Raw genomic sequence first — 26,433 nt, 5'->3', positions numbered from 1 at the left:
CAATCTGACAAGTGGCCTTTCTCTGGAGAAGGGTGTGTGTACCCTTAAGAATATACTTCTTATTGCTATTTTATAGCCTACATCTCACTCACGGATGTCTTGGGGACACACAGATATTCCTAAGCATTTGATGAATAAATAGATAAGAAAAGGATTAGATAGGTGTCCTCTGAATTAAAACTCCAACAGAGAACATGTAGAATGTAGCCTGTGAGTTCCCTCTTTAAAAGCCTTCTATTCCTGCTGATGGGCAGAATCACAGCCTTTGGAAAACGAGTCCCTTATGTTTCTCCTGAGCAACACACACACAGTCACACACACACACACACACACACACACACACACACACACAGCAAAGCAAAAAAAAAAAAAGATAAATGTATTCTGCTGCTTTAACTTCTTGATTTGTGTCTTTTATTGGATTGTAAATTCAGTCTACATAAAGATTTACCCCTGGAGCAGTCTTTGTTCAAAGACTGCAGCATCAGTCTTCCGGACTACTCTACAGATTTTGGACTTTCCATCCCTACAATCAATGAGACAAATTATCAAAATAAATCTCTTCATATCTATCACCTAAAAACTGGTCTTTGTGTTGCTTATGACCTTAGTTACATTGATTGCACTCTCAATCAAGAGTGCACCTGTCGCCCTACAGGCTCTGATTGAAGTAGCAGATCAAATCTTTGTAAAGTTTACACTCTTCATTTTCTGTTCCACCTTCCTTGAATCTAGCTCCTAACCACATTTTCAAGCCCTGTTTCAGTCTTCTCATCTACCTACCGCTTCATAATTCAGTTTTTGTCTATTTTGGTATTAATCTCAGTGTCTTAGTCCTGTTAGAAGATTTGATTTTATGTGTTGTTTCTATCAATTAATAGATGTGCAATCTTGAGCAATTAACTTAACCTCTAACTCTGTTTTCTCACCCATTAAAGAGGAAATGAGCATATATATGTAACAAGTTCTAAGGATTGGAAGATAAGTAGAAAATATGTAAAATGAATATACAATATGAAGGATAATTCACTTTATAATTATTCACAGTTAGCTTCCCAAAGATAAAGCTATCTGAAGAGACAAGACGTTTTTAGTCATTAGAATACTCCAGAGAAAGTTGTAGGACTTAGCAAGCGTGGACAGAGGGAAGTCAAATTCTTATGACCTTATTCAATTCTGTTACAGTCCCTGTATAATTTGTACTAGGAAAAGTTTCTCACATAATAATAAAGTTTAACCATATATATTGCTTACATTTGAGCCCTTGGAGGTAAACTCATAATTCTTCTCCTCCTAATTACGGAATGAGAGAAATTAGCAAAAAGTTTTAGAAATTATGATTCATAAGCTTGATAGGAAAGGTCTAGCCCATGTTCTGGACCACTTGGATTAGGTTATATCAATAGAGGTATTGAGGATGGAAAGGGGGAAGTGAAACATTGGCCTCTGCTCTGCTAAATCAAACTTGGAACCCTAGTTCTGTTCACATTCTTCTGATTTTAGTCGGGGGTATTGACAAAGGAGGAAACATCTAAATAAGAGCAGATAGAATAGAAAAGGAAATTGTGTTGGCCAATTTATACATCAACTTCACAAGTTATTACATTAAATATTAGTCTTTGTGTTTCTGTGAAATTATTTTGTAGATATGCTTAATATCCACAATCAGTTGACTATAAAAGAGTTTAATAATCTGGGTGGAAGTTGAAAGGCCATAAGAGCAAAACTGAGGTATCCTTGAGAAAGAATATTCCTTTAGGACTGCAGCGCAAGTCTCCTCACCTTCTCTATAGACTTTAGACCCACAATCTCAGTTCATTCTTCTCAAGTCTATCTCCTGATAGTTCTGTCTCTCTCTGGAGAACCTCACTGATATGGAGATCAAACAAGAAAGGCACAGGTTAAAAACTCAAAAAGACCATTACCACCGTTTTCCAAGATCTGAATAGCTATGCTGTGAAAGATGATCCAATGGATGGAGGGAACAGGAAGACATATACCAAAAGTTAAATGGGGCTTTCTTTCAAAGGAGGCAGTTGCCCTGCAGAGGGCAGATGGAAAAGGAAGTCTGGCCAATCTTTGACTCTCTGAAGTGTCAAAATCATGTGTTTTTGGTTCCAAGGCATTAAATGAGTCTTCCTTATAGCCCTTTTATAGTTTTTTGGAATTTTATTTGCTCTTATAACCCTTTTTCCAAGAACATCGCTGTGGCTCATCTAAATGTAAAATATAAAAATATGATCTTGGACCAGTGGATAAAGCAGAAAGCTCCAGACACATACATCCAGGAAAGCTGTTCACGTGTTTCTCATTTTGTAGAAGATAAAGCTGATGCTTTTTGAAAGCTATTCAACCATTTTGTCACAGATCGAGACTCTGATAAGGTTAACAAGTTTGTAAACTTACAGACAGTGTTTTTCTTACCACACTGGGCACCATCTCTCAGCCAAATGCCTTTAGTCAAGTCCAATCTCCACAAAGTTTTCTATGGGACTGGAGCCAGCAAAACAAATTCTATGGTAGATAAGCATAGCAGCAAGAAGTGGATTTTTTAAAAAAGGCTGTCTTTGAAATGCGTAAATGGCATTATTGTGTTGTAATGCTTAGTAATACTCCCTGTGTCTCTAAAAACTATTGAGCAAATCTTATGAAATCTGTACAAATAAGTTCAAAGCTCACAGGTGATTTAGAAAGCAGCCAGTGTGTGTGTGTGTGTGTGTGTGTGTGTGTGTGTGTGTGTGTGTGTCCGCATGTGTGCACATGCATACACACATCTGCAATGTTAAGTATCAAAACCAGGGCCTTAAGCACTCTATGAAAAAAATGCATATTTTAAGAGTGTCATCCTGCATGCCAACACGCAAACATTGCTCATGAAAGGCTTCTCCAATGATTTTACTCTTTACAATATACCCTTGATGGGAGTGCTTGCTATAATTATTTTTTTCCTACTCTTCAGCAACTCTGGCTGAAATATGAAGCCAATATAAAGCATAATTACAATATAATAATAATCCCTTGCCACTAAAGGTGAATGTAATGGATTTCCTCATTTGAAATGAGACACCTTTTAACTCTAATCATTAGTTTTTAGGTGGAAATTATGCATGTTTCAACTCCGCATGTCTAGTCACCGTGAAGGACACCGTGTGTGTTCTGGTACTGGTTAACATAATCTTGTACCTACTTTCTTTTAGTTTATTAAATTATATATAATTATATTAATTCTACTGAATTAATGTAGACTTGGAACAATTTTAAAGATGAATTTCTAAAAGGGAAAGGCTCTATTTGGTTTCAATCTAAAGAGAAATAACAAATCTTGTCTTTGAATATATTTTCACTATATTCTGGTTCTTAAAGTCTCTATAGTATTGTCAGTTGTCTGCCCTTTCCTATTTTCCTGGAAATGGAGAAATTTTTAAAAAACATATTTAAAAATTTCCAGAGTTGTCATGTTGTGAAAAAAAATATATATATTTTGGTTTTTGACTAAAAAATAAATTCATTCATTAGGAATTTGAGGTCATTATAAAATTCACTTTCAATAGACATTTACTTTCTAGTTAACCTAGAATCTCAAACTTTATTTCAGAATAGTACATAGAATAAACAGCTAAAGAAATAATACTTTAGAGAGACAATTAAATAAACAATTCAGGTCATAGCACCTAAGTAGGCAGGCACAAAAAGAATGAACTTCTCTCTTCTCTATATTAATATCAATATTCATAGAATTTCCTGAGTTCCTCTCAAGGACTAGGAGTTTCCTAAGAAAAAGATGCAATAATTATCATAAGTCTTGTCAGTGGGTCAGAGGCTAATTTCACCTGGGTCCCCTAGATGGCCCTGAGATAAAATTGTGAGGGGTTGATTTGTCCTGGACACCAGTGTTAATGTGGGCAGCAGTACCTGGGGTTGCCTGGCATCGACCAAAATTTGCTATGGAGCTCCAGTCAGGCCATGGACTCCACCCCACAGATGGGGCCCCAATTTACCACCCTAACCCTGCCCTTAGAGGACAGGGCTTGAACGTCAGCTGGGACTTGGGTTTGTTTGTTCAGAAATCCCACAAGGATGCTGGAAGTTTGGCTCTGGATTCCCCACACTCAGATGTACGAGGCTAGTGGACACCCCCCCCACACACACACACTGTGGACAAAGTTGAAAGAAGAGGCATTTCACAAACGGGGTCTGGAAAGACTCCTATTGCCTTGGTCTCAGGAGCTGTACCCCTAACAGAGTTCTCTCCCACCTCATACAACACCCTGAGTCCTCTCAATTTCCACTAGGCCAGTAGTTCTCACACTTAGGCTTTCCCTTGTGGCCAAGTGTTTAGGAAACAACAACAAAAATAAAAAATAAAAAAAAAACCAAACCAAAGAACAAAAAATAACCAAACAAAAAACCCTAAGCCCTCATCAGAATCACATGGAAGGCTTGCTAAAACAGATTATTAGACCCCATCTGAGTCTGACTCAGGATGTGGGGTGGGGCTGGAGGGGAGTGCAAGTGGAGTTTTCCGTTCTCTCAAGTTCCCAGGCAAAGCTGATGCTGTTGGTCTAGGGACTACACTTTGAGAACCACTGTGTGCAAGCTTTGCCTCACTTCCTGATCCCGCCCCCATGTCTCCCCAACCCTGAAATCAAAGAGGGATTTTTACAGTCCTGATCTCCTTTCTTTCCCCACAACTGAGGCCATTTCTTTTTTTTCTTTCCCACAGGGCTAAGTTGTTAGTACTTTCTAAAATGACTGTTTGCTAATCTGATGAACTCGTTTGAATGTGTCCCAGACCTTGGGAGCCTGTTGGTGCCAAAGAGGTCAGTTTAAAGGTAGCAGCCAAATCGTGCCCCATAATTTCAACTTCCCCTCTGAATCTGCCCAGAAATAAATACAATTGTGTGTGTGTATACATATCTTTTTCAAGCCACATGGACCTTATAAGTTTAGTATGTAGAAGAGATAAAGACATAAATTATTCTAATATAAATTTCATGTGGTTTAGGAAGAGGAAGATGTTTTCCGTGAAAGGGATGGCACTTGAAATGAATTCATATCTGCTATTTAAATTTTGGGGTGGTACTGGGGGAATATGAGGTTCCCCAGTCATGTGAGGCCTCAGCTGTGCTGTGCCGATGAGGAGATCAGGCAGGGTGACATGCGCAGGTGGCAAGGAGAGTGGCAGACAGGTGTCCCCAGTCATTCTGTGATGAGAAATATGTCTGTTTATCTTCAAAGATCTCTTATACAAAAAGGAGTCACCTGCAGGGAAAGTCTCAATGAACCTTCTGGTTGCTAAACCAGAAGCCAGCCGTGACAAAGGAGCCCATAAAACTATAGATGTGGTATTAAAAAGTCCTAAATAACTTCTTTCCCATACTAGAAATGCTTGGCATCCTAATACTTTTGTTCTCTCTGCTGTTTTTCTACACTCTTAGTATCAATTTTCTCTGGTCTTGGTCTCATCATGAAAGCAGACCAAGTCAACACTAGGAAACATCCATTAGCAGGAAACCCAGGGTATTGCGCCACTTGTAAACCCCATTCATGGCGATCAGTGTGAGTTTAGCAAGAGCAACCAGAACTAACATGGTAACTACAAAGGCTCCTCGGCTGTCAGTTTAATTTAAACCTTCACCTTGGTTTTTTTTTTTTTTTTCCCACAGATACTGTGAGAACCACAAGGATCCTCTTGTCCTGGTATGTTTCCATTCACTGTAATAAAAGTCCTTGTTTTGGAAACAGAGAAACCCGCCTGAGTCAGCAGCCGTGACTTGCCATGTTTGTCATATCACACCACATGTTCCATATGCTTAGTCTTATGAAGGCCTGGGGAGAAAACTGTCCCTCTCCCCCAACTATTATTTTCACTGTAGAGTTTTCAGCTACACATTTTAGAAAGAAAGTCATATTTCAGCTTCATAATTGGATAACCCCCTTGTTTCTGGGTGTATTCAGTTAAATACCATGTCTAACTGTCTTCAGGCACCTCAGAAGAAGTTGAGGAGAGGGAGAGAATGTTTTTAATTTTGGAAGAATTAAGCTCTGGCAATCTGTGCTTTAGGATCTAGATGCGCAAGATGGTTCATAATTTGGCAGTTTCTAAAAAGTGGCACAAGTCTAACTATTACATTAGAAAAAAATTTTTTAAAATCTTGCCAGGCACGGTGGCGTGCACCTGTAATCCTAACAACTATGGAGGCTGAGGCAGGAGGATTGCAAATTCAAGGCCAGCCTGGACAATTTAGCAGAACCCTCAGCAGTTTAGATAGATCCTGTTTCAAAATAAAAGAGGCTGAGTATGCAGTGTGGATATAAAGCACCCTTGGGTTCAATTTCTAGTACCAATAAGAAATTTTTAATTAAAAATATCTCAAATAGCTGTAATTAAGATAACGTTGCAGAAGGTATTGGACTTAACATTCCATGAGGTTTTGCTGGTCACCGTGTCCCTACGTGGTGGAACCTTAGAGGCAAACAAGACACCTGGAAGATCAGTGATTATTCATTGGCCAGATAAGAAAAACACAAAACAAACAAAACAACTATACCGTATGGGTAACATCATAAGGACAAAACGGCCTTGAATGGACTTAAATTTCACTTTAGAAACAGTTGTTTTGACACTGTGTAGTTTAAACATTGATATCAAACTTTGAAACCTCAAGATTTGGTAACAATGACCTACTTTATGTTTTGTTTACAATCCTTGCTGCTCTGCTCCTGCAACTCATTTTTAAAAGGGACAGGTTTCTTCCTCTTCCTTTCTCCTTGGTCCTCTCTAATCTCTCCTCCTCTCTAATCTCAGGGGAAACAGGATTACCTCTCTTCCCCCATTTTAAAAAAGGCAGAGTTATCTATTTTTGAGCACACACCCACCAGAGGAAGAACCAAGTAATCCAGGCTTTGGGGATGGCACAAGAAAATCTCAGAAATGACAATATCCCAAATTAACAACTGAATGACAACTCCAACAAAGAACACTGTGGAATGTAGCCTTTGAGTTCCCTCTACAAATGCCTCTGTTCCTGCTGATCCGCAGAATCACAGTCTTTGGGACAGGAGTCCTCCGTGTTTTTCCTTTGCTAACAAAGCAATAAACCTTCTTATTCCTTTTACTCAAAACTGTGTCCTCATTATTAGATTGGCATCAGGGACCAGGACCGTGCTTTCAGCAACAACTTGGTAATATTTACTTCAATAAAAACCTCTACTTAAGCCATGTGCACACCTGTACTCCCAGTGATTCGGGAGGCTGCGGAAGGATTATTGCGAGTTTGAGGCCAGCCTGGGAAATTTAGCCAAATCCTATCTCAAAATAAAAAATTTAAAAAGGGCTGGGGATGCAGCTCAGTGGTAAAGCAGCTCTGGGTTCAATCCCCAGTACTGGGAGGGGGCGGGAGGGGGGAGAATGCTTCTACTTAAATGTCAAAAAGAACAGAAGCCAGATCACTCGTAAGAGATGACAATTAGACTTGGGAATCCACATAGATTATATTTTATGAGTTAAAAAAAAATGTAAACACTAAAAAGCAAACTCGAGGAGGCATGGCAATTAAAATGATTTAGAGAGTTGCGGAAGATATTAATCAGATATAATTATCTGATTTTCAAAAACTGGTCACTTTTACCTCCTCAAATAGCCTCATAATTCCTTAATGATGCATGACAGAAAAATGCTTAAATTAAAATGTGGTTGTGAGAGGATGAACAACAGGCTCGTGTTAACAGTTTGCGACCCCAATACTCCACTTGAGGATCTCACTCCTGTGTATCCAGGAGGAGCTGGGGAAAGAAAGACACCCTGTTCAGAGGGATTTGGCAACACAGTACAACAACTGCCCTTTTTACTCCACTGACCACCCCAGGAAAGATCCAAGTCCTGCTGGATCTTCAGAACACAGGGTTGTGCAAGTAGTGCAGATTCTCAGCAAAAGCCACAGGGGAGACACCCTGCAGCACTGAGGTGTGTCCTGGCCTCAGACCTCCCAATTCTCTCGACTCCTCTTCCAATCCTTATTGATCTCCAGCACATTCTCCATCTAATATACTGTATTTTAATTTTTTACTGCAATGAAATATACATAACACAAAACTTACCAATTTTATCATTGTTAAATGTGAATTCAGTGGCATTAAGTACATTCAGCATCACCACCACCCATCTCTAGTTTCAACCTTCCCAAACTGAAAAGCTCCTAGTCACTGGACAGCACTCCTCCACCCCATTCTCCCAGCCCCCACCACCAGGCCCAGGCCATGACTATTCTAACTTTCTATCTCTGAATTGAGCTGCTCTAAGTACCTCCTGTGGGTGGAAATGTAGAATATTTGTTCTTTTCTCACCAGAATGTTTTATAGTTTTGTTTATTGACTTATTTTTTAAGAATGTGAACATGCAGGGCAGATGTTTTTATGTGTATTGTTCTCTGCTCTCTTCCCAGTGCCTGGAAAAGTCCCTGGGACATATTGGATACTCAATAAGTGTTTGTATGAATGAATGAATGAACGGTTCAGGATGCAGCACAATGTTACAATGGGCTAGATGAGCCAGTACTGAACAGAGGATTCCTGAGCGCTAGCTATGTGTGATTACTGGAATATGGCCACAGAGCTGGCCTTAAGGACCTGTATTTGTGCTAGAGTCAACAGGGAAAGATCATTGTAGCAGAGTGAAATCTGTGCCAGAGTAGGGAAAGGTCACTGCTAAAGAGACAGAGGGGGCTTCCTATCTTTGAGGGTCAGGGAACAGGACTTCCAAGGACACACCTTTAAACCAATCCCTAGGGAGGAATGGGTGTTGCCTAGGTCCAGGGTGTATAGCAGAAGGTCAGAAGAACACGGTTAAGGAAAGAATATTTGACTTTTCTTGAGCCCTCTGACAATCTGGTGAAACTATGGGTCCCTTCCTAGCATATGTTTTTAATGTATAAAGTAAAATAGGGTTACAAAGGCCATCAATTATATATCAAACTATTGTTAATATAATATTTAAAAAAATCTCTTAGTCACTGGGCATGATGGTGCACACCTGCAATCCCATTTACTAGGAAAGCTAGGGCAGGAGGTTTGTAAATTCAAAAGCAGTCTGGACAACTTAACAAGACCCTGTCTCAACATAGAATTAAAAGGGGATGTAGCTCAGTGGTATACCACTTGCCTAGCATGCATGAGACCCTGGATTTAATCTTCAGTAACACAAGCAAACAAAAAACCAACTTAGTACTATGAGATTCTTTATTGATGTTATTAGATAACAGGATTCAGAGGACTAATAACTATTGTAAACTTCCCAGTAACCATGAGCATAAATGATATATGTGGCATTTTCAGTAGCTGTCATGTAATATGAAAGTACTTCAGTAACAAAATTGCAGGTCCTGCTAATTCTACTGTGGTTTATTGGTTATATTATAATTGGAGCCGGTAGTAGATTTCAGTGAAAGGTTAATGAAAACAAATGCATCTTTTTCCATGCAAGTTCTGAATTCCACCCATAGTCAGTCCCTTGTCCTCAAGGGGTCCTTGGACCCTGGGTTAAGAGCCACTGGGTGGGTGGAAAAGAATAAGCTATTCAGCATACAGAATATAGAATGGAGTTCACGAGGTGAGGAAGGAGAAGAACAAAAAGAGTGAAGGGCAGAGAATTAAGCCAGGGTGCATCTTAGAAATCTCTCTGCAGTGCTAAGGAAGTAAGACTTTGAGAGCCAAGATGAACCACTGAATTTCTTTTTCTTGGTCCTGGGGATTGATCCCGGGACCTGTCACAGACTAGGCAAGTGCTTACCACTAAAATATATCCACAGCCCTTTTTTTATTTTTTTATTTGTGAAGGGTCTTTCTAAGGGTTTTTCTGAGTTGCTGGGGCTGGCCTCAAAGTTGCAATCCTCCTGCCTCAGCCTCTTGAATGGCTGGGATTACAGGTGAGGTATGCGGCACCAACCCTGGCACTAACTGAAAGGTTTTAATCAAGCTCTGATTTGAGTTTTAGAAGTCCCTCCAAGACAGCAGTTCAGAGGATTCCCTGGGGCATAACTGACAGCAGGAGGTCAGTTAGGATGTGATATTCTTTCCCTCAGCAAGATCAAGGTGGCCTAACCAGGGAAATGACAATGAAGATCATCAGTAAGGAAATGAGAGTGTGAACAACAGCTGCCCAGAAGGGAGAAATGACATCACTGGGTTCCCTTCTACTAATAGACTGAAGACTGACAGTGGGAACATGAGAACAAAGAAGTTCATTTCCGTTTTCTCAAGTTTCTCCGCAGTAGTAGATGGTCAGCATAGAATGCCCAATGAAAAACCACAACAGTTGATAGAGAAGTCGGGAAGAGAATCTCTAGTGTCATCAGTTGGTCTGGGTCTTCTGATCTGTGTGACTGTGGGGGCAATTATTCATGCCCTCTGGTGCTCAGTAGCCTTGTTGGTAAGGCAAGGCTAAGGACATCTGTGTTCCTGAGCTGGGAGTAATGAGGGAGAGAAGATCATTAAAGACTTTGTAAATTAAGTGTTCTGGGAATGCTACGTGTGCTACTATATCATAATCAATCAATAAAGGGCAGTTATTACTATAAATCAGTGCTCACTAAGAGTCAAATGGGAGTTTAAAGAGAGCAACCTGTGTAATCCATGGTAGCTGGGTAAGCAACTTGGATCACATGGAATTATGGCTGGCTCTGGAAAACTATATAGAATTGTTCTAAGGGTGGGGTTAGGGTAAGGGGTGTGAGAAAAAGAGTTTTTAGTAGAACTGGAAGGCAAGGAGCTGGAGGCTCTTGTACTCCTCAGATAACAGAGGTAGAGAGATATGCCTGAGTGTAGGGGCTAAGGCAGGGAGCACTTGGTTGACTTTGAAAATTATGTAAAATGTTGGTGACCTATAACAAAACTCATAATAAGTAGAATCCCTAGGACCATTATTATTTTTATTTTTTGATGCCTGGGATTGAACCCTGGGGCACTTAACCACTGAGCCACATCCCCATCACTTTGAAGTTTTTGAAACAGGGTCTCCCTAAATTACTTAGGGCTTCACTAAGTTTCTGAGGCTGGCTTTGAACTTGTGATCCTTCTGCTTCAGGCTTGAGAGCCTCTGGGATTACAGGTGAGTGCCATTGTGCCTAGCCCTGACATCATTATTATCTGGATTAGTAAACTACTTAAAATATAAAGATACCCAGTCTGAAAATAATCAGTGTTTCATTATGCCTGTTTATTTTAGTTGCAAAGAAAGAATTAGTCCTTTTCCTGTGACGGGGTTTTGGAAACTCTGGGAGCTTTTTCAGTCCCTGGAATTTTGTTTGTATTTATTTATTTATTTCACTGAGATAGGTGGGAATAAATAATACAATTTAAACTAAACTTTATCAACTTCAGCTATTCTCAAGAGGGTACAAATACCTCAATTCCTCACAAAAGAAGTGCTTCTTTTATTAAAAAAAATAAAAAAGAAAGAAAGAAAGATGAAATGAAAAGAAAGACACAATAGTAATAACAACAGAAAGCAACAGTAATCATCTGAAAGAATAAGAGGTTTTATCACCATAAAGCAGGAAGCTGGCTTCTCTCTGTATATGAGGCTCTACCAAGGTCTTCCCTTGCCTATGCCATGCTTCTTCAGGGGAATCTCCTACCATGGCAAAGTTGTTAATTTGTCTAAAGTGCAGTGAATTCTTCATGAGAAGGCTAAACAAAGGAAGGGCAGGGAAGGAAGAGAAGGGGATCGAGGAGGAAAAGAGACTCTTAAGACCAGGTAAAAGTTGGTAGCATTGTCAGGTGCCAGTGTTGCATGCCTGTAATCCCTGCCTCTGGAGAGGCTGTATTGAGGCCAGCCTCAGCAATTTAGCAAGATTCCTGCCTCAAAGAAAAAAAATTAAAAGGCCCGGGGATGAAACTCAGTGGTAGAAACACTTGCCGAGCATGAACAAGTCCCTGGATTTGATCCCCAGAAATTCAAAAACAAATAAAAAACATGGTAGTAGCTTACACTGAGGTGTAGGTTCTGTGCATATTGAAAAAGGAATTTAAAAAATATTATGTGTTGGAGGAAAACTCAGCAGGATGTGTTGATGAATTGCATTAATATTGGAAGAAAAGGAGAGAGGAATACTTTTCAGATTTCTGACTCTAACAAAGCAGTAGTGGGAGTTGCAGGTACTGAAATTGGGAAAATTGAGAAAGAAATAAAGTTAGGAAGCAAAAATCAAGAGTTCAGTTTTGAAGAATGATTAGTTCAAGGTGTTTTTGATGAATTTCAATGGGACTATTAAGCAGGCAACTGGGAAGAAACATTCTGGCATTGCAAGAATTGATAAATTTATGAAAGTTAGTGGATTATATTTAAAGTACAGGAATGAATGAACTTGTGTATTAGGGAGTGGGAAGGTGGGGGTTGGAGAGTACATGGGAAAGTGAGAAAGATAGAAAACAGGATAAGAAGAATAAGATAGAAAGAGATGGAGAGGAGGCCTATAAGCCAAAGGCTGAGCCTGAGTCACACTTTTATCAGTAGTAGGAAGAGCCTCAAAGGAAAGTAAGAAACCACCCAGAGGTCGAGGATGACCTGGGGCATGTGCCACAGAAATGGCAAGTGAGCTTTGCATGAGAGGAGTAGCCCTCAGGCAGGCCAGTGAGAAAGGGGAAGTCAAGGTGACCATGGATAGGTATCCACAGGAGAAAAAGAAGATGAAAGAGCTTGATCAAAGAAAACAGATGAAATGCCTCCCAATGCTGTTTCAAGCCTTTACTGAGAAATATTTTAGTGACAGGAGCAATGAAAGGATTTTAAAGATAATTTTAAAGATAATTTCAGAGTGTTGATGAGTCACTTGAATTATGATTTTGAATTTCAAATGGATTTCAAGTCCTGACTTGGCAAGGCAGATTAGAAAACAAAACTTCTTATTAATTTTTTAAAATTTATTAAATTCAGTAGAATCTCATCAGAAACTACTTATATGTCCTCAGAAGAAATACCCAAATACTTATGCCTTACATATAATCAGTTATTAATGAGATTCTATGCAATTCAGTAAACTTAATATGGTTGAATAGAATTTGGGGAATTACATTATATTTTGGTGGGATACTTAGGAAACTTTCCTATAGCTGTTCTTTGAGTCCAAATGGCTTTCCTTGAATACCTGAGATAAGAAATCTACCCTTGAATGTTAGCTATGACTCAGAGATTAATTTCAGGAAGGAAACCTAGTGGAGAGGTCCTTCAGGTTTTAGAACTTCATTTCTTCCATAGGTGATGGCTATCATGATAGGAATGCATTACCAGGATGATTATCTACTTGTAATGTTTGAAACTAACCCTTGATCATTGTTTTTTTGCTTTTCTATTTATATTACATGCTTTCTCCTCCACTCCCAAAAACATTGGAGGCAGTTTACAACATAACAGGAGAGTTAAAATAAAAATACAAGATTAAAATCAAACTCAGCAACTGGGAAGTTATTTTTAAAGACTTGTCTAATTTGTTCGCTGAAATTTACCTTTAAATTTAGCTTGAGTTTCCTGGCAACTGGAGCAAGCCTAAGGGATTATCTCATGCTAAAAGCGATTCCCTTAAAAAAAAAAATACAGATCTTTAACCTACAATTACATTATGAGAATAATTTATTCCATGATCCCCTTCATAGGGAACAGTAAACGTCAGAAGAGACAATGCCTTCAAATGACATGCTATTTAGAATACAAATGTGTCTTAGATGATGGAATTTTAAGATAAACTAAACAGAATAAAATGCAAAGGACTTTTCATTTCCATGTGGGTTTTTATTTTATTTTTTTAGATTTACTCTTATTTCTTCTCTGGAGATAGAATTTCATATCTTTTTTAAAAAATCTGTTTTCTTAAATCTCGAAAGCTCTGCCATAAATTTCAAATTTCATAATTGTTTATCTTTTTGTTTCAACAAGTATTTATTGATAGTCTTCCAGGAGCCAGGCTCTTAATGTGTATTTGTAAGTAAAACAGAAAGAAGGTGCCTGCCCTCATAGAGATCATAGTCCTGGTGGACATTTAATTAAAAAGCTATACAAATATGTAATTATAAACTGGCAGATGCCATAAAAAGGTACACAGGCCCATAAAGAACACATAAAGGAGGAGAAGATCCAAGTTCCTTAAAAGGAGTGTGGCTGGGGAAGTAAAGGAGACATGTCATTTTTTATATTCCTTTCCAACCTTAATACCTGACACATAAATATTCTTAATTCATGTTGAATGTTGATGTTGAGAATATTAAGGGAAATTGGGGTGAATTTCAACCATCCTTCTGAAATAAATTCAAAATCTTTTGTTGTGAGAATAATGACTTTCTTTCCTCTTTTTTTTATTTATTTATTTTTTTTTTTGTACCAGGAATTGAACTCAAGGGTGTTCAACTAAGCCTTATCCCAGGCCCTTTTTATTTTTATTTTTCAAGACAGGTCTTGTTAAGTTGCTTAGGGCTTTGTTTAATTGCTGAGGCTGACCTTGAATTTGTGATCCTCCTGCCTCAGCCTCCTGAGTCACCAAGATTACAGGTGTGCACCACCATATCAGGCCACGAACAATGAATTTAGGAAGGAAGACATTAGAAATGTGTATTTCTCTGATTTTTAGAAAAGAATAAAATATACACTGCAAGAGGTAACTGCCAAGGGACCGAATGAAAAAAATCACAATCTGAAATTCTGTCTGATTGAGATTAGTTCTGAAGAGTTAATCTCAAGAGACTAATTTGACATGTTCATTTTGTGCTGGAAGCCCAATTACTAGCAATGTCTTTGCCATCTTATTAGTGACAATGTAGAGAAAGTTTGGGCCTTTTTATGTAAAAGTTGATTAACAGACAAATAAATTAGATACTGTTACTCTGCCAAAACTCATAACTAAGGCCCTATATAGGAGGAGTGCCAGGTCTTTTAGTTGTTAATCTTTGAGGTCAAGTGGTTGAATGAGAAAACTGTTACATCAGTGTTCTTGGAGAAAATCATTCACCGATTGCTATTATTTAGTTTCGAGCTTTTAAAAGCTATTAGGCATGCTATCAACCATCTAATTTCCTAAACTTTATTATATAACATTTAGCAGCACTTCTCCCCGTACCAATTACTCAGTTCTACCTCATTATCCATCCTCCTTTTTTGTAAAACTGCCTTGCCTGAGCTGGGTGTGGTGGTTCACGCTTATAATCCTAGCAATTTGGGAGGTGGAAGCAGAATTCCAAGTTGGAGGTCAGCGTCAGCAATTTATTGAGACCCTCAGCAATTTATCAAGATCCTGTCTCAAAATAACAATAAATAAATAAATAAAAAGGACTGGAGATGTAGCTCAGTGGTAAAGTACCCCTGGGTTAAATCCTCAGTACTTTAAAAGAAAAATCTTCTTGCCCAAGAAAAATCTTCTTGCCTCTTTGTTCCACTTGAGGCTCTGTAGTGTGTGTGTGTGTGTGTGTGTGTGTGTGTATGCAATATTTGATGCTTCCTACAGTCTATTAATAATTTTAACAAAGAAAACTACCTTTGAGTCTATCTTGTTGCAGATGCTTCATTTCAGATAAAAATAGGACTTAAATGGTCAGTAAGAAGAATATTTCTGTTATGGGTGCAGTTGTTCCTCTAACTTATATATTGAAGTCCTAACCCCAACACTCATAATGTGACTGTGTTAACTGGCTTTAAGTCACTGAGACAAAAATTCTCATGATAATCATGAGATTATCAACGTATATAGAGGAAAGGTTTATTTTGGCTTATGGTTTCAGAAATCTCAGTTGGATGATCACTTGACCCACTTGTCTTTGAGACTGTGGCAAAGCAGGGTATCATGGTAGAAGCATGTGGCAGAGAAAACTCCTTACATCTCGGCAACTAGGAAGCAGAAGAGAGACAGGAAGGTGCTGGGGTCCCAACATCCCCCTCAAGGGCACACTCCCAAAGACTTAACTTCCTTCCACTAGATTCTTCTTAAAGGCTCCACTGATTCCCAACATGCCACAGGCTGGAAACCAACCCTTCAATATATACATAGTCTTTGGGGGACACTCAAGATTTTCACTTGGAGACAGGATTTTTTTACAGAGGTATTCAAGTGAAAATGAAGTTATGGGGGGGGCTGTAATCCAATATGATTGGTCTTCTTATAAAAAAGGGAAATTTGGACAGATATATGCAGACATATATTCCCTGTGTGAAGACACGAGGAGAAGATGGTCACCTGTAAGCCAAGCAGGGAGGCTTGGAATAGATGCTCTCTCATAGCACCTAGAGGGAGCCAGGCCTGTTGACACCTTGATCTCAGATTTCTGGACTCCATAATTTTGAGACAATAAATTTTGTAGTTTAAGTCATCCAGTGTGTGGTACTTTGTAAACAGTAGCTCCTCACAAACTAATACAACCTCTATTTTCTTGTTAAAATTAAAGATATTTTCTGTAAACGTCTCACTTCTTATCCAAAAATGCATTAGAAATTCTGTAATTTCTTATCCAAAAATGCATTAGAAATTCTGTAATTTACCTCCCCATAAGTTAAGTTTCCTAAATATCATATCTTTGATAATATCTCTTAATTTCTTTTCTTTTCTCTCTCTCTCTCTCTCTGTGTGTGTTTGTGTGTGTGTGTGTGTGTGTGTGTGTTGTTGTTGTTGTTATTACTGGGAATTGAACCCAGGGGTTCTTTACCACTAAGCTACATCCCTAGCATTTTTAGTATTTTTAAAATATTTTTAAACTTTGAGATAGTGGCTCACTGAGTTGCCCAGGCTGGCCTCAAACTTGTGATCCTCCTGTCTCAGTCTACAAAGTAACTAGGATTGTATGCATGTGCCACCATATCTGCTCTCTCTTAATTTCATAAAGTTTGTAATTTCATTAAACATTCTTTGGTGCATTAGTAATATTTCCTTATTAATCATAGTAAAATTTATGTAAAAGATATGGGTATTTACAAATTATGTTCTCCAATTTGTTTCAAGGGCATTTACAAAACTTCTTGCTGGAGGGGAAACACAGTGGTTAGAGTGCATGCTTAGTGTGCACAAACCCTAGGTTTATGCCCCTAAACAAACAGTAGTAATAATAATAATAATTTATATTTAATATCATAAAGTGCAAAATTATTCATCAAACGGAGCCCAGTTTAGTGTTTAATGCTCAAATCTAGTTTCTATCAAGCCTAACCAAAGTATAATTTCATTACCTGCTTTTGAGTACACTAATTCATTAAAGGATTAGCTACTGCTTCTTTGCTTTTTTTAGTTGGAATGCCAAACAGCACTGATTGAAGCAATAAAAATTCCCTCCATGATTTTCTTTAAATTCTTACTTCTCTTCATCAATACTGCTTATTAACCTAAGTCATGATATTACAATTGCATGTAATACCTCATCTTCAAACTCCTTGACTAAGTTGTCTTTAAGTCATCAAACATCTTTTATGGGTCTGCTATGTTCTAGGTACAAAGACAGAGTTCTGTGTGAGACAGATATGGTCCTGCCTGGAGTCTCCAGTCGAGATTTCAGAGAAGCCAAATGAGCCTCATGAGAGAATTCTTTTGAATGTCTTTAATTTTATATTATCTTTGCCAGGTGACACACACACACCTATAATCCCAGAAACTCAAGACACTGAGGCAGGAGAATCACAAGCTTGAGGACAGCCTCAGTAATAACAAAGTGCAAGACTCTGCCTCAAAATAAGAAATGAAAAGGATTGTGGATTTAATTCAGTGATAAAGCACATGTGGGCTTACTCTCCATTGCTAAAAAAAAAAAAAAAAAAAAAAAAGATGGGAGGGTTTGTATTACCTCTCCAGTATTTTTTTTGTTTAACTTCATTCTAATCCTTTTTATAGTTGTTTTATAATTCATTATAGTTATACACAGAAGTGGTTCCTCTTTCACCCTAATCTTTTAAACCACCTTAGAAGTTATATATTCACTTTTTTCATATTTTTTTCTATATTATAATCCAAATATGCAGTAGTCCAGAAAGACTCAACATTCTAAGGAAATTAGTTGACTTTCAGAAAATTTATTCTGAAATTTTTTACCTGTGAGAAAAAACTATATCCACAGATAATAAATGTTTTTTTAAACAAACAAACAAACAAACACTTATTTCTAATTCTCAAATCCTTAACTTTTATTTCTTGTCCCTCCTTAACATTTTAAAATTTTGGTCCTACAAGGACTTGAGTCTAAATATGTTTTTAATGATTTAGGGAATCCTTTTTATCTTGCTATTTCTAGAAATCAAAATCTTTGAGCTATCCAGGTCTTGCATACTGGCTGACCTCACTGCAACAGACTTGGGGATAGCAAGATGCTCCTGCAACCACTGGGTTAGGACATGAATTCTTTGTTCTATGTGGTATGAGTCTAGGGACATTCACTTAATTTTTGTCTTTTTGCTTTGTTATAAGCTTATCCTCCAGAGATGACAGGAGGGAGGTGGGGGGTGAGGAAGAGGAGGAGGAGGAGCAAGAGGGAGAGGGGGAGGAAGAAGAGGGACACCACATGACTAGTCATTTCCCCAAGCAAATGGTGTTTTGGGTGAATGCCCTGACCTAGGAAGGAAAAAGAGGCCAAGGTGACCCCCAATGCGACAGAAGTAGCTACATGGACTCTTCCCAGAAAAATGTCACTGCAGGCTCTAGAAAGCACTTAGAATACTATTTTGGCAGCTTACACTAAGTGAAGATTCTCCTCCTGTTCTAGTTACATCTTTGATTTTCATTCCTCTTGTAAACATTTATGAAGTCATTTCAGAATGCTGTGGAGAAATAGGTGTGAGAGTAAACAAACTGTAATAGTAGTCCCTTCTCCAAAGGCTGGAGCAGCTGCAGAAGGATACCAAAACAGCACGAAGACTTGCCTTACTGTCTGCTTGTCCTTGCCTCCTCCTCCTCCCACTGTCCCTCCTCCTCCTCCTTCTTCCACAAATGATCTTTTATAAACTTGCCAGCATCTATGTGCACTCTGCCAGAGAACCTGGCCCCTTGCTGGGTTAGCCTGCTCTTAGACCAAGCATGAGGCTCAGCGAAGCACCAAGGTAGGTCACTGCCCCTGTTCTTATTTCTGAACTAGAAGGATGCTCTGGGGTTAAGGTCCAGAACCGTTTGCATTTCCAGTGGGAAGGAGGTAGATCTCTAGAGATGTCATGCATATTTTTTCAGTGAAAGCACTTTAAGGAAACTGCCATCTGCACTTTCTTCATTCCTGGTGTGGGACAAGTCTTCATCCTCACATTGATGAGTATTCAACAGTTCCACACTCAGAGAGTTGACAAGCCAGGAGCTCTGGCTTTTGTTAGGAGGAAGGAGCCAGGATCCAACCTGAAGGTTAGAAGCCTTCTCTACTCATATTAGGCATGTTGATATTTACCATCTGACATTGGACTTATGTCTAAAACAATTAGCTAGCATGTATTTTTAAAACATCACACTAAAAATATGCTTCCAAAAAAATAAAAATAAAATTATGCTCCCACAATATTTCGTCTAATGAACTATCTTAAGTTGCCCTAAATGACTAATCAAACTTTTCTATTGATCTGATGCCCTTTACAATTCTTCCCCTTGTGCTTTCATAAACAGAAATATCCATCTGGGGACAAGCTCATCTATGGAGCCTCCCCCTACATAACTCTGCTTGACCTGGTGATTACAGATCATAAAGTACTAGTGAGCTCCAAATCTCTCTCCCCTCAGTGTTGGATATGGCACTCACAAATTAGCATCTGTTCTTTAAAAGTGGAACAGTGTCAAGGAACTATGAGCAGAGAAAGAGCCTACATAGGTCTTTGCTGAGAGATGCTAAGGAGACAAAAATAGCCATTTCATGGAAACCATTCATCATCTACATTCTGAGGTCCTGGAGGCTCATTCCCCAAAATAATCAGACCCAGGCAACAGAGCTCACCCTTGCTCCAGTCCAAAGCCTCCAAGCTTTGCAGTCAATGTGGAAAAACCATCTTGAGCTCAATCTCTTCTTTACACTCCATAGTCCCTAAGACCACATTGAATCATGAAGAAAAATAGGCAGGGGGTGCAGCTCAGTGGTGGAGGACATGCTTAATATGTCAAGATGTAACAGTGTCCACTTTATGCTTTGAATATATCCCTTGCTGCTTTAAAACTGACCTGTTGTTTTCCCTCCCTCATCTTCTCCTCCCTGATCTTCTTCTCCCTAATCTCTCCTTACTAAATATGATTTCTTTGAATCATTTTTTTTTAAACTGTTCTCTCTGGAGGGCTGAATCATAGCCTCTAGGACAGGGGTCCCCCATATTTCTCCTTTTCTAGCAAAGCAACAAAACTCTTTTTTTTCTTTTTCTCAATATCATATACTCATTATTGGATTGGCAGAGGAACAAGACTGAGTTTTCTGTAACGAGAGCATTGGGTTCAGTCTCCAACATCAAATAAACAAGACTGGTGGCACATGTCTATAATCCCAATGACTCAGGAGGCTGAGACAGGAGGATAACAAGTTTGAGGCTAACCTCAGAACTTAAAGAGGTTCTAAACAACATTGTGAGATGCTGTCTATAAAAAGTCTGAGCATGTAGCTCAGTAGTTAAACACCCTTGGGTTTAATCACCAGTGTCAAAAATCAAAAACAAATAGCAATAAAAAAATCCTTAAAAAACAAAATGACACACATTCTCATACACACAAAACCCATAAAAACCAAAAATTGAAAGAACTTTTCAGAATTCTAGGTGGAAGAATACATAATGGAAATACCATGTAATACTGAAGTCAGTAATTTATATTAATTGTAAAATTAGAAGGGACAGCAGGGGTGGTGGCACACACCCACAATCCCAGAGACTCGGGAGGCTGAGGCAGGAGGTTCGCAAGTTCTAGGACAGCAACTTAGGCCCTAAGCAGCCAAGTGAGACCATGTTTCAAAATAAAAAGGGCTGAAGTAAGCTCAGTGGTAAAACCCCTCTAGGTTAAATCCCTAGGAGAGAGAGAGAGAGAGAGAGAGAGAGAGAGAGACAGACAGACAGACAGCCAGACAGACAGACAGCCAGACAGACAGACATTAGTGAATCACTAAGTCTGTCTTGCTTGGCCTGCAGGAGAAACAGTGTGCATAAGTTGTGGTATAGACACTGGATAAGCAAACAAACCGAGGTCAAATTCCTTAAAATACCTGCCAGTTGCTAAGGGGTAGTGAAAACTTGTCCTTGAGACAGATTTAAATTACTTTTTAGTCTTCATTTATATGGAATCTATATCCAAGCACAGAACTAGAATTCATTAGGTTCCTAAGCCACTAACCTGTTCAAAGAAAGTAAGGAGAAGGAGAAGTCAATGCCTTAGGGACAAGTTAATACAAAGATTCACTCTTCAACTTATGAATCCTTTCATTTAACAAACACACTTTGACAAGTCAGGAGGCATGGTGCCAGTTCTCCGTTCCTAGGGACCTTCCCGCCCCGGAGAGCTGCAGACTAATAAATAGTGCAGGGCAGGTGGGCTCCGTGCTGTGCTGGGGGAGCATGCCAGAAAGGTCTAGGAAAAAACTCCGATGTTAGCTACTTTTGAAGAAAGCATGGTGGAAGTTACTGGGGTCTGTACCGTGTTTCCAGGAAGTATGACCAAATGCATTTTGCAGAAATCTAAGACTTCAGATTTGTTACAAAGTATTCCTGCTGCACTTGGAAGTCACTTAGAAAACATACCTCCTCTCCATAGCTATGGGAGGCCGGTGTGGTGGGAAGGGGAATTGTCTCTGAATAGTGGACATAAATACATTGTCAACTGCCAGCCTGGGACAGTATTGGTGTCACAGTAGTGTATTCCAATGACATACATGTTAAGACTGGTGGAGTTAAAGCTGACTGCCTGAGTTTAAATTCGGCTACAGTTTTTCTCAGGTCTGTGACATTCAATAAGTTACTTATCCTCTCTGACTCTCATTTCCTTAGTGAGGAAATGAGTCTTAGGGGGGGTAATTGTGAGGATCACACAAGCAGAGAGCTTAGGACAGTGCCTGAGCTTAGTAAGTGATCAATAAATACCCTCTTCAGAAGACATTGAGGTTTCCCATAAGAAAAGGGCCTTTATTTTTCAATTCAGATGATTTAAGCAGACTTAATAGAATAGTAAAGGGAAATAAAATGTAAAAGGATGGTGTTTGTGGAACAGTGGTAAAGAATACTGCAGAGGGGCTGAATTTCAATCTCAGCTCTGTGAGAATAAACACCCTAACAGGACCGAAAGCCTTTGTTTCCTTTTCTCTATCATTGTTAAAGAAAGGAGGAAGCCACAGAGTCACACCTTTCCAATTCTCTGACCCACGCCCTGGATTGTTTAATGTTACCAGAGACCAGATGTATAATGGTCAAGAAAGGACGCAGAGCTTGGATCCAAACCCTGATCCTGCCCTCACCAGCTATGTGACTTAGGGCTGGCTCCTTAACCCTACGGTACTTTCTTCATCTGTGAAATCGAGATCATACTAGTACCTACTTTTGGCTTTTTGTATGTGAGAATTTAAATACGTAGTGTACTTAGAGCTCTTAGTGCCCCGAAAGATCAGTGCCACATAGTGATTGTGATTAAAAAATCTATCGCTATGAAAGAACAATACAAGGAATTGTTTAAATGTGCATAGTCACGAAATACTGAGTCAAGGTAAGTGTCTTGTCAAAGTTGGTAGTCTCTAGGCAGTTCATCCCACGAAGACAAAAATACTGCATTTTTGTCCTAACTCTATTCATTGGAAATGAATGAGACGTGAAATTCTTCACTTGTTTGATGGCACAATGAAGAAGTTTCTAGATGTGCCAGGAAACCCTAAACATGAAGCTCAGCTTAGCCCCATTCGAATTCCAGCAGGCAATTTGTTTTTCAAGTAATAGGTTTTCTTTTCTCTTTTTGTTACTGAGGATTGAAGTCTGGGGTGCTCTGCCGTGGAGCTGCATCCCTAGATGCTTTTCCATTTTTAATTTGGACACAGGGTCTCACTAAATTGCAGAGGCTGGCCTTAAACTCAGCCTCCAGAGTTGCTGGGATTATAGGCATGGACTACAGCACCTGGCAGGCACTAGGTTTTCATATCTTTAAACAGGGAGGTCAATGAGGGGATTTCTGAAGTTTATCCCAAATCTCAAATTCAATATGGCTATATATTCTTTGAAATTTGATAAAGGTAATGTAACCCGGCTATGGGTATCCTTTTCACACACCTAGTGTATTTCCAAAAAGAATTATCAAGTTCAAGATGATGTCATTTTCTTGTGTTTTGGGAGTCATTATGTAAGAATCTGAGCCATGACCAACTCTTTAAATCCATGAAAATGGATTACTTTTAGCAGGATTGATACTTTTTAAAGCTCCGGGATTGTCAGAAGAAAACTGATAAGGACATTTTCCCATTCATCTTAAATGAATTTTTGGAGACTTAAAGAATAAAACATAACCCATACACATTTAGGGTTAATTTATCATTAACACGTAGAGAATAAAAGTAGGATTCTTATCTAGTTTAGCTTAGCAATTCTCAGCTAAATGAAATTAAGCTGATTTAGTCCAGTATTTAGAACTCGAGGGTGAAAAAAACGTTAAGTCTGGAGGATTTTGTGGGAGCAGCATCAGAACAGCTTTTATTCAGATAAAGTTCCCAAAGTCTACCTGCCCCTACCCCCAGCTGCTTCTGGTCACTGTCACTGCTGAGGGCTACACAGGAGTCATGAGAGGTTTGTTTGCTGAGCCCTGGCTGTCTTAATAGCTTTTAAACACTGGTAGTGGCTTCAGGAAAAAAAAAAAAAAAAAAAAGGAGAGGCAGGGCAGAGAGAAAGAGGAGAGACGTGTGGTTTGAAATGAAAACATCTGGAACACCAGACTTTCCTTTGGGTCAAACAAAATTTAAATTTTAGCTCTGCTACTTTTCAGGTATGTGACCTTGGGCCAGTTGTTTAATCTCTCTAAGCTGCACTTTTCACATGTAATTCTTCCTACCTCATACGTAGGGTTACTATGAGGCTTAATGAGATAATACATTAGTACTTGAATCAGTCAGCACAAATAAGCAGTGATGGTGGATAGTCACAGTGCAGGTCAACTATACTTTTTTGTAGCTTCTCTGTTTCCTTTTCAAATATCTTAGGCCTAGGCATTAACAATCAAAATTTGGGTCTAATCCTCAGTCTTGCTAGGGAGCCCTCAAAAATCAAGATCTATTCATGGTTCAACGTGGGCACTGGACAAAGGTTCACTTTGTAAGACTGTCTAGCTAGGTTAAAAATAAAATATGCAGAAATGTGTGGAGCTTTAACAATAGAACATAGGAAAATGGATAATTCTTGGCTGAAAACAAAGGCATTATAGTATATAAATGTGTATGTAATATCCATAAAAAGGCCCGGAAAGTAGCAATATCAGTACGTTAACAGTTACCTCTGGAAGGGAGGAAGATTGTGGAGGAGGTGAAATACACTTTAGTATTGTTTTAATACTTTATACATTTGTTTGCATTTTTGTTGGTGGATAGTTAAAAAACAAAAGCAAACTAAAACAACAACAAAACGAAAGCAACAAAATCATGGTACAAACTGCAAGGAACACTTAAATGCAAAAATAAACCAAACATGGACTAAAGCAAGGTAGACAAGGATCAAGGAATTTACTCCTGGGGCTGTCAATGACCTGACTAAGTCATATTCTACTTAGCTTTCCTGGAAGAGCAAGGACAGGGGAGAATAAGGAGGGACTTCTGATCCTATCTCTAGCAACTATTAGATCCAGACTTGCCTGCTGGTTATCTTGGTGCAAACTTCTTTCTCTGTGCAAGTGCTCAAATAAGACATTACTATCAATGTTCTTTGCAAAATTCAAGGTCTGCCAGAGCACTAACTAAAGTATATTGGTAAATTATGCTTTTAAGCAAAATGAAATCAGATGGCAAGTTAGTATTTCCAGTAGTCCATTTCTAAGTCAAAGAAAATAATAAAAGATAACTTTTTAAAAAGTCTAAGCCCGGCTACATTGTCATTTCCCGACTGAAAGAATTCTAAAACACCCCCAGGGCTGGGAGTGTAGATAAGGAGACATAGCCAAAGGTTGGATCTTAAGCACTGCAAAAAGGAAAAAAAATATATAGGAATAAGTAAATAAATACCCCTAACACCACGGAATAACTAAACTAGACATGGTAGTGTGCCCCTGAAGTCCTAGTTACTTGGCAGGCTTGAGCCTAGGAGTTCCAGACCAGCCTGGGCAGCATAGTGGAGACTTCCTCTCACAAAGAACAACAAAATTTAATATAGCCAAAGGAAGTAGAGAGTCTACTATATAAAGGGGTCCTGATATTTTCTACTAACCAAATATCTACTTGTTTTTGGAAATTAATCTGCACAAAAGGCCCTTCACTTGAAAAGAAATATTTTGGGAACCTAAATGGCATTGGGGAGCTCTGGAAGTTGCACTGACATATTTCATTCAGTTTTGCAGTTCTCCACTAGTTAGATACCTCACCTGGCACTCCAGCCCCAAGAGTTGGTTTCTTTTTAGTTTATACGCGTGTGGTTTGGCCCATGGACTTTAGGGGAGATTTTTCTTAACTGATGAGGCACTCAGTCAAGGTGCATGGGAGCCCCTGTTGCCCTTGTGGCTGGGCCTAAGAGGCTGCCAAACCTCCAGGCCTGGTTTCCCAGCTTGCCCATTTGGTGCAGGGAGGTAGCCCAGCCCAGCCTATAACTCAGTATGTTGTGCTGGGAAGTTAACTGAAGGACTGCATTTCAGGCGTGGCATAGAAAGGACCTGAATGAAGACAAGGAAGAATGAATGGAGAGAACCCTTTTGCTAGAATTGCCCTAGGGCATCAAGTCGGATGGGGCAGCTGGAGCTGGAGGAGGCTTCTTTTGCTTAAGAAACATTCTCCATAAGAATGTCAGTCATCAATTCTTCTAACAATCATTCATTTCTTACCCCCTACCTGTGTATAAATTTTCAGCGTTACAGACCACCAGTGTGGCTATTACAATGAATTGAGTTTACTGCGGAACACACACGCACACATACACAAAGACATTTGTTCATTTACTACCCATGTAAAATTATTAATTACATGAAGAACAAGGAATTTAAATAAATGTATACAGCAGCATAACCCTGAATTATTACTCAAGTACAGACCACCCCTGCTCTGTCTTTTTTTAAAAAAAGGTAAAAGGTGGATACATTAAGCAAAATCGAGGCAACTTGAAATAGAGGATTTAAATGCTGGATTCCATCATTTCGGTAAAAGGTCACTCTAGTCCTTTGCTATTTATATCATAGATAGAGGCACAGTAAATTATTGGCTGAATAGATTTGGAGAGCCAAAGCTGCTGTTTCTGACGAACGAAGATGATAATGCAGCACTGGAGACCAGTGAATGAAAGGTGTGGAAAAGTTGAACCCTTCAAAGATAGGAGAGAGA

General features: G+C 39.0%; 1 protein-coding gene and 1 long non-coding RNA gene across 2 annotated transcripts in view; both read right to left on the bottom strand.

The window, feature by feature from the left end:
* Positions 1-26,433, bottom strand: part of LOC144366028 (uncharacterized) — a 209,686-nt gene that overhangs the window by 128,048 nt on the left and 55,205 nt on the right. The window lies entirely within an intron of this gene.
* Sgk1 (serum/glucocorticoid regulated kinase 1) overlaps positions 1-26,433 on the bottom strand; it is a 108,645-nt gene that overhangs the window by 81,300 nt on the left and 912 nt on the right. The gene's annotated exons all lie outside the window — the stretch shown is intronic.

This window comes from Ictidomys tridecemlineatus, chromosome 8, assembly GCF_052094955.1.
Source record: "Ictidomys tridecemlineatus isolate mIctTri1 chromosome 8, mIctTri1.hap1, whole genome shotgun sequence".
NCBI classification, from domain to species: domain Eukaryota; kingdom Metazoa; phylum Chordata; class Mammalia; order Rodentia; family Sciuridae; genus Ictidomys; species Ictidomys tridecemlineatus.
The sequence above is the reverse complement of the archived record's forward strand: the minus strand, read 5'-3'. Positions and strand labels throughout refer to the sequence as shown.